This window comes from Pelophylax lessonae (genome assembly GCF_965119305.1).
Source record: "Pelophylax lessonae genome assembly, chromosome: 8".
NCBI lineage: Eukaryota > Metazoa > Chordata > Amphibia > Anura > Ranidae > Pelophylax > Pelophylax lessonae.
In genome coordinates, this window is record NC_138775.1 from 257,413,171 (window position 1) to 257,425,171 (window position 12,001).

At 37.6% G+C, this 12,001-nt stretch overlaps 1 protein-coding gene across 19 annotated transcripts in view; it reads right to left on the reverse strand.

Moving 5' to 3' along the window:
* ADGRL2 (adhesion G protein-coupled receptor L2) overlaps window positions 1-12,001 on the reverse strand; it is a 191,478-nt gene that overhangs the window by 137,955 nt on the left and 41,522 nt on the right. The gene's annotated exons all lie outside the window — the stretch shown is intronic.

Consider the following 12,001-nt stretch of genomic DNA (forward strand, 5'->3'; position numbering starts at 1 on the left):
TGCTCGGTTGAACGATGTGCGAAGTGGTTTGTTTTATTAATATTATACAGGATTTATATAGCGCCAACAGTTTGGGCAGCGCTTTAAAATATGAGGGAGAACATTACAGTTACAATACAGGAGGAATTGGAGAGCCCTGCTGGTTAAAGCTTACACTCTAGAAGTTTTATGCTATATTTCTACTATCCACTATAGAAAATTTGAGCTCGGTTACCTCACTTCTTTTTTGAGTAAAATTAGGCTAAAAAATATTTGCTGTATAAAGGTTAAAGTTTCTATTGTTCCTCCATTCTTTTTTTGTGCAGAATTGGGATTTGTGCTAAGGCTGTGACTGGTAGGCTTCTGCTACCTCTTTAAAGCATTTAGTATGCAAATCTACTGATGCATGAAAGTGAGGAGCTGGTGGTTCTTGCTGTATTGTGACCAGGCTGCTCTTGGGTTTTATCTCACATCCAGGCACTGTTGACCTCATAATATTTGTGGTCTATATCTTTAGTAAGCAGGCAGAAATGTATCTGTAGGTGAAGAAGCATGGGGCAAGGATTGCTGATACCTGTAGTTTAGCGGTTATAACAATATTTACTAACCAACGTGGGCTTTTTATTGCACAATTTGTGCTTGGGCACTTGTATTATCAGCCGCTACACAATTTACACAATGACCATGTATAGACCTTTGATGCTAAACCTAACCAAGAAAATGTATCTTTTTTGACCACATCTTTGCCCAAGTTTATGGTATATGTAAAGCCAGAAACATATACTTTTTTGTTTTGGAGCAAAAAGAAATTCGTTAAAATCCTGTCAATTATTTGAATTCAATTAGAGAGATTTAACGTCCTTTCCAAGAGACATAAAAAGGAAGAAAGAGGAAATGCCTTCAAAGGAAAAGGAAATAACCCTTTTAACAAGTGTTCCCAACTGAATATTTCCACTGAACTTCTGTTCCAATAGTAATCTCATAATTCTGGAGTTATCTTCACTTTCCAACATGGGGAAGCACAATTATGGGATTTTGTTTTTCTGTCTTTCCAGACTTTGAGACTTGCGCATCTCTGCCACATATTATAGTCCTGCCTACCCGGGAAGAGAACCAAGTATTGTGGTCCTGCAGTTTCATTTTTCCTAAAGGTCTGTTCCCCCAGCCCACCCTGTGACCGGACAGTAAGAATAGAAGAAGAGGACTGAAGAAGACCGATGAGTTCATCTTTCCATCACTCTTCTCCGTCTCCAGGGCTTCTATTCAACGCCCCAGACCTTTTACGCCCTCCGCCAATTTAATGTACAGGGGGTTGCAAGGTACCATGTCAAATTTGAGTACTTCTACTGCTTGCAAAAATACAATTTAATGATTACTGGATTGAATTATATGTGCCTGGGGTTCATCTGTAAATTAAAAAAGCTATTCACCACCTAAGCCAAATGTTGACTAACAAAGGAAACAATTGTGGCAGCCTTACAAGGACAAATGTCACCTTCATACACAGAGCATTGCACATCAGTAATTTCCCTATTGCCTAATCCATATACAATCTAATATCAATGGTTTCCAAGAGTCTAGTTTACACCACATGTCAAAGCATAACATTTTTTATCACCATAATCATCCTAAGCAAGTCCAACTTAACCATGTTCCCCATAAGTGAACATATCATTGATACTACAATAAGAGAATGTGCCTGAGCTATGCATAAAATATCATTAAACACAAGTACAACTCTAACCACCCTTTGAAAAAGAGAGAAGCCACCTTGTTTTTGCTCTCTGTCATTATCTGCCATTAAAATGTGGTTCTTAGAATGTCAGCAATGTTCTATTCTTGCAAACAAAACTATATATAAAATATTAATAAGTGCATAAATCTGCTTTTCATCTCGCGCTGAATGTTGTTCAAAATAATGTCGTTGAGAGCAATGTCATCGAGCTCAACATATTTGCTAAGACTTATGATACAATTAATTTGTCGCTTTCAGGAATGAAAAAAAGATCTGATTCATTAATGATTTAATAAACACGGATAACATGGAAAAAAGGGTTTTAGAAGATGGAGTTAAAACACATATTGAATAAACAGAGGATCTTAAACTGTAGCTAAGACGCACAATACAAATGTTCCGATGCAGGGTAGGATTTGTTAACCTTATCAACAGAATGGATTAGGGGGGAAACTACTATAATTATAGCTGGTACAGTTTTCCAGATAACATATTTAACCTGCACGGTCACCTTTGTGCACGATTTTGGCCAAGAAGTGTACATCAAGCCAGCACTAAATGGCTTGTTTCCACTGAGCTTTCTGGTACGGTTCGGTACGCTATTTATGCTGTTTCCATTATGAATGGTACCCTAATTCCGAACCATACCGTACCACTTTTTGGTACGGTACGAACCACATTAGTACCGTACCAACAGGGTGGAGCTACACTCTGCAGAACTTTGATTGGTTGACAGAGAATCGTCTATCACAGCTTTCCTGCTACACCACGCCTATCATGAAAGGGTACTATTGGCAGTGGAAACGCAATGTGTACCGTTCCGAACCGTACCATACCACTCAGTGGAAACGAGGCATTAGAGATGGAAGGTTCAGAACTCCGGTCATGTTTTTTCTGCTTTAATTTGAGATATAGGTCCTTATTCCCTGCCGAAAAACGTTTACAAGACAGGAAGTGAAGGGAACTCTCCAACATCAACACACGCAATACCTTCAATTGTAGTAACATAGGGGAAGGCTAGAACTGCTGCAAGATTTTTATTTCTGTGTGTTTGTTTCAGGTTCTCTCCAATTTCCAGTCTGGTAAAACCAGAAAGAAATTTAATACGCTCAATATAGTTTAATCCAAATCTCCAAGCCTGAACACAGATGGATATACACAATCTAAGGGTGAATTCTCACTGTGTTGTAGTTATGTGCATTTCTTGAAAACGTTTTATTGACATTTATTTTTACATTTATGGGCATCCACGCCCAAAGCCTGGCATTTCAAAACACTGTTAAAGGCATGCAGTCCAAAAGTTTGTAATGGGGTTTTCAGGTGTTTTAATGGTCATTCTAATACAACACAAAAGGTCCAAAAAAAACTGGAGGACCAGACCAATTGCTGGGAGACCATAAAGAGTTTATATGTCTTAATACATTATCATACATCATCATAAAACGTTCCTAAAGCACCAAAAGTAGAAGCCAACCTGTTACGAGTGTTCTAATGGGACACTTCATCAGGGATTTGAGCTTAGTGAAAAGCAGCCTGATGTACTGCTGAGTACAAGGGCTCTTGGTTGGAAGAACCTAAATATGTAGAGGATTCTAGAAGGCTTGTCAGGTGAAATTCAAACGTAAAACAGGGGTGACGGGCCATCAGTTTGTTTATTTCATCAAAAAAGTCAAATGGACAAGTTGACATATTTAGATCTTGAGTGCGCCATTTATCTAATTTCGGACCAGCTCCTTTCATCTCCAGCTATCACATTCTAAAAAACAGAAAACTGAAAGGGAGCAGAATACTATAGTGTACGTTTGTTTTTGAAGTTTAAGTCAGAGAGTGTCCAAGCCAAAGGACATTGTTTCCTGCATTTTGAAATTAATCCTTATCCTCATGTCTATGGAGTTCACAATGTAGTCAAACTAACCGTTACATATGCATTCTGACATGCACGTCCAAGTATATGAAAGTTGCCTTTTGGATAGATGCTTAGCTTTTACCTAGACCAGGGCTTGTCAACTCACAGGAGAAGTTCACCGTTGAGAACATGTTACATGTTCCACCCGTTTTTAGGGTGGAACATGCAACATATTCTCAATGCTGAAGTCGCTGCCCGATCCCCGCACTCCCTGTGACAGCGGTACGGGAGAAGTTCCCTGTACAAGCTGTCACTTTTTGAAATCAGTGTGGCCATGCAGGGCTCCGCCTACACGGCCGCATCATTCATTCACACAGCTCTGTGTGTGAATGAACTACAACCCCCGACATGCTTTGTGGCTGTCGGCTTGTAGTTTTCAATGATATCTTCCTGTCAGTGTATATGGCATGTACGGGCGCACAGATACACCGAAAGATCTGCAGGACACCTACATGGCACCTACATTGCTGGTGCAATGCTGTACAGTCTCTAAAATAATAATAATGAATGCACATTTTTTTAAACTGCATTTATTTATTTTTAAAAAGTGAACTTATCCTTCAAGAGGTATAAGCAGCCTTAACTTGGGCCACGGACAACAAATATTGAAATGCTTCAGGAGATGGTCGGAAACTAGAGACATTTTTCAAGAGATGGCTAGAGATCACTCCCATAACCGTCACTTTACAAATCCCAGTGATGACTGCTTGGGTCTGAGGGCTACACAAGAAATACCAAAAGGCAGCTTGTGGCCCTCAGCCTACACATTGGCCACTAGTCACCTAAAATAGAATAAAAAAAAAAAAAAAAGAAATAACTCCAGGTACAAAAAGGCTCAAGTAATTTTAATGTTTCAAGATAACGATGCTAAAATCTGATCTGTGGGGCCTGTCAACATTCCCAAAAACCACAATCACAGAGCTTCATTTGTAGTCTAGAATCTTAGTTTCCTCTCTTTTTGTGTAAAAAAACCAAGCCAATAATAAAAAGAAAAGGCATCATGGGCAGAGATTTGCTCGTACCCTTAAGGCAAATAAAATCTTAGAGAGAGGGCACATCCAAACGATTTTAATACTTTTTTTACATTTACAAAACTAAACATAAAATGTCAAAGTTGAAAAAAAAGAACAGAACAAACAAAGACCCTATTGTCTCAAAATGAAAGGCTCAGTTTCAAAGCAAAAAAAGATCATTTCTAGAAAGTGAGAAAACAAATATCATGGGAAAAATGTTTTCCCTCTTGGTAAGAGAAATGTGAACAAAATATTATTAAGGAAGCAGTTCTGTGCTGTGGATTTTGATAGCTGCCAGACAGCTTAAATACCCAAAATTGCAAACTGCAGGGGTTACGAGTTGGGTAGAATTTTTTGGCATATCTAGCTATGGAAGGATATTTTCAATTAGGGACTCTAGATATGTCAACAGAGGAATTAAAAGTGGCTCATTTCATTTTTGTATCCATTTTAAAACACCTGAGCAAAGGCTGAATCATAAGTAGAAGCATATGCTTGCCATCGACACAAAAAACCAACATTTTAGATCTCCAGAGCTCTATAAAATTTGGATTTGGGTCTTATGTCAAAAGGATGGTTTTTAGTTCACTTTAAAGATACAAAAAGAGAGGAACATCAATTGTTCAGGAATGAAATAGTTCAACTGCGTAATGGATACCTTGGACCCATAACAGGAGAGCACTACAAAAAAGTGTAACAAAAGTATATAAATTAGATTTTCTATGGTGGCCTAAAGAATATACTTGAGCAAAAAATGTTTTAGCTCTAACTCTACAATCACAGAAAAATAACCATTGGTCCTTCTAGAAAGCCAGTGAGCTGCTTACTTCCTGTAATCAGGAGGTAGCACTGCCTCTGCTGCACTGAAATCCCAAGAAGTGGTGGTAGACCTCCTCTGGTGGACTATAGAAAACATCCTCCTATTCTTTTCTCCTCTTCATAAGGTTCTGTTGTACATAAGGAGAACTCAGGCAGAGTTGACGACACTGATTAAGATTTCAGTGCAGCAGTGGCAGCATTGTCAGGTCAATACAGGGTTTTAGAAGCTTACTGGACTTCTAGTAGATCAACAGGTGATTTTCTCTTTTTGCAGTGTTGTTAGTGAGGAAAGATGGGGAACGGTGAATGTACTGCATTACATCCTTTTTATGACCAGGCACACACTATAGTAGTAGCAAACAGCTAAATTTACACTTAAAGTGATTGTAAAGTCTTGTTTTTTTTTCTATTAAAATATCATGTTGCACTTACCTCCTTTGTGCAGTTGGTTTTGCACAGGGCAGCCCAAATCCTCCTCTTCTAGGATCTCTGGCTGGAGCTCCTAGCCCCTCCCTCCTGTTGAGTGCCCCAAAGCAAGCAGCTTGCGATAGGGGCACCTAAGCCGAGCTGCAGCTCTGTGTATCCATTCAGACATGGAACTGCTGTTCAGCCCCACCCCCTCTCTCTCTCCTAAAAGTCCCGGATGGCTGAGGCATTAGTGCGCAGATCATTGGAGGCATAATTCGACAGGATGCACTATTTAACAGAACACCGGTCCGCTGCTGGTTTTCCAGCATGCCCGGCCGGCTTCTGCTGGATTGGCTGACATACACACGGGTTTGTAAGGAGCTTAAAGAGAACAATGACAAACTTTTGGAGGAAAAACCATTGCAAAATTTGGGAAATGTAGTAATTCTTTCCTTTGCAAGTCCAACTCATGGCACTGTCTGCAAGGAGTCTGCCTATAATTCCCATTTTTGCACAGGATCGTTCAGTTTCCTTGCGCAAAAGCAATGCAGTAGCTCAGTGGTCACTTTCCTTTCTGCTCAGGTTTGTGAGTTCAAATACCAACAGTGACAATAAAGCTGGCCATACATGGATCAAAATTTGTCTAGTTCAGCAGAGACAAGCTGAGGTTTGATCCATGTATGGGCATGCTGATTGTAGCCTAATCAATGAAGGCCACCTTTTTCTTCATCCGATTACTGTTGACTGCTATGGCCTCTAGCAGTAATCACTGTGTTCTGCTAGCCAGGAAGGCTTGCCAAACCAGAACACAATAGCACTGCCGGAGGCATTTCCTCATCAACATTGATTGTTTTGATGGTGGAATCGAGCAAATTTCTTTCCTTCCACCAAGGAAAAAGTTTGAAATCACAAGTTTCAATCATGAGCTGCCTAAATGTACGAAGAGAGCATGTTCTCCCCATGTTTATGCAGGTAAATTTCAGGCCCTCTGTTTAAGACCGCAATGTATTCCGGGTATATAGACCATTCAGATAACAGTATTCATATTGTAACTTAAAGGAATGTTCACTCGTTTGCTTTGGCCATTAGAGGATGAATCAACAGGCAGTTGAAAGCTCAAGGTAACCTTGGCCCACTGGAAAGTAATCGTGACACCACAAATGATCAAAGCTTTTCTTGGCACTTGTACACCTACATACTAACAAAAGGAAAAATAAGAGGTTTCCTATGACGCCACAAGCTGTTTTTTAGGGCTGGGCATTTCCAAAAAAAAAAAATTACATACTGATGGCACCCACATTTTTTCTAAAACTCATTAAAACAGACCCTTGGCACTTGACTCAACCAGCTCCTGGGTGTGACATTTTACTCATCTGCCCTTGGTTTAAGGTTTTGACCATTTCATAATATGGGAAAAATAATTTTTTGTTCAGCCTAAAATCCCAACAGCAATAAACAGTATTTAGCACACCAGTTAAAGAGCATAAAAGACCTTCATAGATTCGTAAGGAAGTTCAATAACAGCTTAGATCTTAAAATATTATAATAACGTTTTGCTTGTTTGAAGACAATCTTAGGTAACACAATGCAAAACAAATTACTTGAAATCTCTATTCTCCCTTGTTTGTTATTACTCGCTACCAACCGTGGAATGATGGAAAGAAGATTCTCCGTGCAATCTATTGTGCAAAGTGTTTTAATCAATATCCTTGTTCTACTGATTAAGCCGGGACTTCTGTTTTGGCAAGATAACATTAGTTTCTCTTGTCATGCTCCAAAAACTATTGGGAATCTTCAGCCGATCATTAGATATGCTACAATAAAGCAATAGTGCGTTCCCTTTCTTCCTTAAATTACTTCTTTGCTGTGCTATCACCCGTCATCTGCACTAGCACTGGATCATTATTAGTGCTCCCCTGAAACCACTGCCGCCACCACTCTGTCTCTAAACCACTGGATGCCATTTTCAATCGAGGTTTCGGCGTGAAAATATAAATTAGGAAAATTTCATTACCTCCTGCCAGGGGCCATTCTTCAGCAACTATTCGCAAAGATTAAAAATGCAGAATGGAAATGAAAAGCATATGACATCAACATCTACCAAAAGCAGGACTCGGATACAGGACACTCTGTCATTAAAGGCTGCTGTCACCTACACTAATTAATTCAGTTAATTTTAAGCGTGCACCAGCAACAGAAGGTGCATGGGAGATGAGAAAAAGAGGTCGATGGAAAGAGGTTTAGAAGAAGAATATATAAATACTTATATGCTGTTGCAAAATTACAAGAAAAATAAAATAAAATCTACATATTTCCCAATATATATATATATATATATATATATATATATATATTATATACACACACACACACACATATACATACATATATATATATATATATATATGTATATATACATATATATATATATATATATATATATATATATATATATATATATAAACATACACTGCTCCAAAAAATTCAAGCTACACTTTGAAAACACATCAGATATCAATGGGGGGGGGGGGGGGGGGAATCATGCTTGATATCTATACTGAAATGGACTGGGTAATGTGTTACAAATGAAAGGATGCCACATCGTTTGATGGAAGTGAAAATTCTCAACCTACAGAGGGCTAAATTCAAAGACACCCCACAAATCAAAGTGAAAAAAATATGCAGCAGGCTAGCCAATTTTGCTAAAAATTTGATTGCAGCAACTCAAAATGGTAGTTTGGTTGGCCCCCAACGTGCTTGTACGCATGCCTGACAACATTAGGGCATGCTCCTAATGAGACGGTGGATGGTGTCCTGGGGTATTTCCTCACAGATCTGGAGCAGGGCATCACTGAGCTCCTGGACAGACTGAGGTGCAATCTGGCAGCGTTGGATGGACTGAAACATAATGCCCCAGAGGTATTCTATTGGATTTAGGTCAGGCGAGGGTGGGGGCCATTCAATGGTATCAATTCCTTCATCCTCCATGAACTGGCTGCATACTCTCATTCGGCCGGGCATTGTAGTGCACCAGGAGGAATCCAGAACCTACTCACCAGTGTAGGGTGTGACAATGGGTTCAAGGATTTCATCCTGATACCGAACAGCAGTCATAGTGCAGTCATAGTGCCTTCTACAGCCCTGTCCAGCTCTTCTACCATAACTGCTTCTTTCCTGGATTCTCCTCCATGCTCTTGAGACTATGCTGGGAGATGCAGCAAACCTTCTGGCAATGGCATGTATTGCTGTGCCATCCTGGAGGAGTTGGACTGCCTGTGCAACCTCAATAGGGTCCAGGTATTGCCTCATACTACCAGTAGTGACACTGACCCTAGCCAAATGCAAAACTAGTGAAAACAGTCAGACAAGATGATTACGGAGAAAAACGACACTGGCCTCCACTTTTAAACTATTCCTGTTTTGTTGGTCGTCTTACTGTTGCCCATCTAGTGCACCTGTTAATTTTGTTAACACCAAAGCAGCTGAAACTGATTAACAACCTCCTCTGCTACTTAACTGATCCAATCAATATCCCAGGAGTTCAATTGACTTGATGCTTTACATTGATTAAAAAATGTTCCTTTACTTTTTTGAGGTGTGTGTGTGTGTGTGTGTGTGTGTGTGTGTGTGTGTGTGTGTGTGTGTGTGTGTGTGTGTGTGTGTATATATATATATTTTTTTTTTTGGGGGGGGGGCATATTTTTACTGATCCAATTTATATAAAGAAAAATTGTGTATAGTAAAGGGGTTTTAATTTTTCTTTATGAATAAGTGGCAGAAAACATTAAAAAAGTATTCAAGTCCAATGCTTTGCTGGGGTTTTTTTGCCTTCCCCTGGATCATCTGTGGGTATAGGATTGTATAGTTCTCCCCCCTCCACCCCCTCCCTTTTATTGGTTGAACTAGATGGACTTGTGTCTTTTTCCGACCCAGACTAACTATATAAGTAACACACTAGAAAAGAGCTTAGGCCAACAGTTGACCTTCACTCAATTTAAAACCCTAAAATGGCCAAGGCCTCATAATATCAGTAAGAGGGTCACAAGAAAAACCAATTTAACACGCCTGTCGTATATGCATGTTACCCGTGACCATATAAATGCCACAATAAAGGAATTAAAGAAAAAATCCTCACTTCAAGAGAGAAGGTTATTATTGGATAGAAAGTGTCTCAAAGGCCTCAAGAAATCAGGTTACCAAATTTCAAGGTGACCTCTAATATACTTTTAATTCTATGGAATATTTATGGTTCAAAAATTAAATTACAGATAAATTCAAAAGAAATTCAATGATGCCCAGAGCATCCTGAAATGTGCAGATTTTTAGCAGTTACAGGGAAAAAGTTTGCCCACTTAAAAAAAATAAATTATATATATATATATATATATATATATATATATATATATATATATATATATATATATATATATACATACATACATACATACATACATATATATATATATATACATATATAAGAACAGGGTAAAATAAATAACAAAAAATTAGAAGGTCAAGAGATGGGGTTGGCAGCTTCATCCTTGTAACTGCATCACTGAAGATAAAATTCACTGAAAAGTGGGTAAAATGAGGTAAGAAAGTGTGGCTCCATTAAAGTGATTGAAAACTAATGAATTCTTCATGAAAACCCCTGAATGCAAAGTAACCATGAAATTAAGAAACTAAATGTAGTGTAAATAATATAAAAAGTGCACGTATCCCAAGACAATTCTCTTGTTTGTCACAGGCGTGTTATTAAACATGAACACCTTTAACAGTCTTTTTTTTTTTTTTTTTCTATCTCCATTAGGAAGAAAAAAAAAAAAAAAAAAAGTTTCCACATTTGAAATATAGGATTTTAGTAAAATATTTATATGTGCACATAACTTATTCTTAACATTCAGTTACATTCATAAAACCCACTTTTATTAAACACCTCATTTAAATTTTTCAAACACCTTAAAAATCAAGATAAACGGAACAAAGAAAAAAGTTGAATTGTGTGAGAATGACCTACATGTTAAAACACAAGAAAAACCATGTTACCCAACAAGTATTCACAATCTAATCCAAATCAAATTTTCTAAAGATGCCAATAATTTTCATGGGACAACTATTATTTCAAACATTTAAACATGACACAAAATGGGATTCATCTTTAGTCCATCCACTCCTATATGACTTAAAACTGCAACCAATCTTTATGTTAAACATTTAAGCAACATCACAAGTACATCTACAATAAAAAAAAATAAAAAAAATTATATATATATATATATATGTATATAATCAGGTCTTTGGTCCACTCGAATGTGTGGTTGACATTTTTTTTTTTTGGGGGGGGTAATGAAAATCCAAATGCTGTACACAAAAGACGATTGCAGTGTTAATTTCGTCGACTAAAACCGACTAAAACGTTTTCGTCGACTAAATGAACACAGTTTTAGTCGACTAAAATACGACTAAAACTAAAACAATTCAAATGACTAAAATACGACTAAAACTAAAATGGCATTTTAGTCAAAGGACTATAACTAAAACTAAATTGAAATTTGCTGCCAAAATTAACACCAGTGTAGTGCTGTGCTAGTGCATGCTCAAAGCTTAATACCATAAATAATAACATAATTGATTTTTCACTCCAGGACCAGCAGTAGTATATAATGAGTTTGGAAATTGTAGAGAAATGCTTAAATAATGCATTACAAATTACAATTGAACTACACCCATTCGATTATAGATGACTAAAATTAGTTTTAGTCGACTAAAATGTAAGATGTTTTAGTCGACTAAAATGTACTGGAGTTTTAGTTGACTAAATACGACTAAAACTAAAACACTTGCAGAAGACTAAAATGGGACTAAAACTAACATGCCATTTTAGTCCTAAGACTAAAACTAAAACTAAATTGAAATTTGCTGCCAAAATTAACACTGGACGATTGTAACATTATAAATTAGGGTAATTTTTATGAACAGCGTACATGAATGTATCGTAGTGTTCTTAATATGCAATATTTCTTATTCATTCAGATTTAAAAATTGAATTAGGTCTTAGCCCCGAATATAATAATTCTAGATTGTACGCTATAAAGAGTAGGGCCTTTCAATTCCTCCTGTATTGAATTGTATTGTAACTGT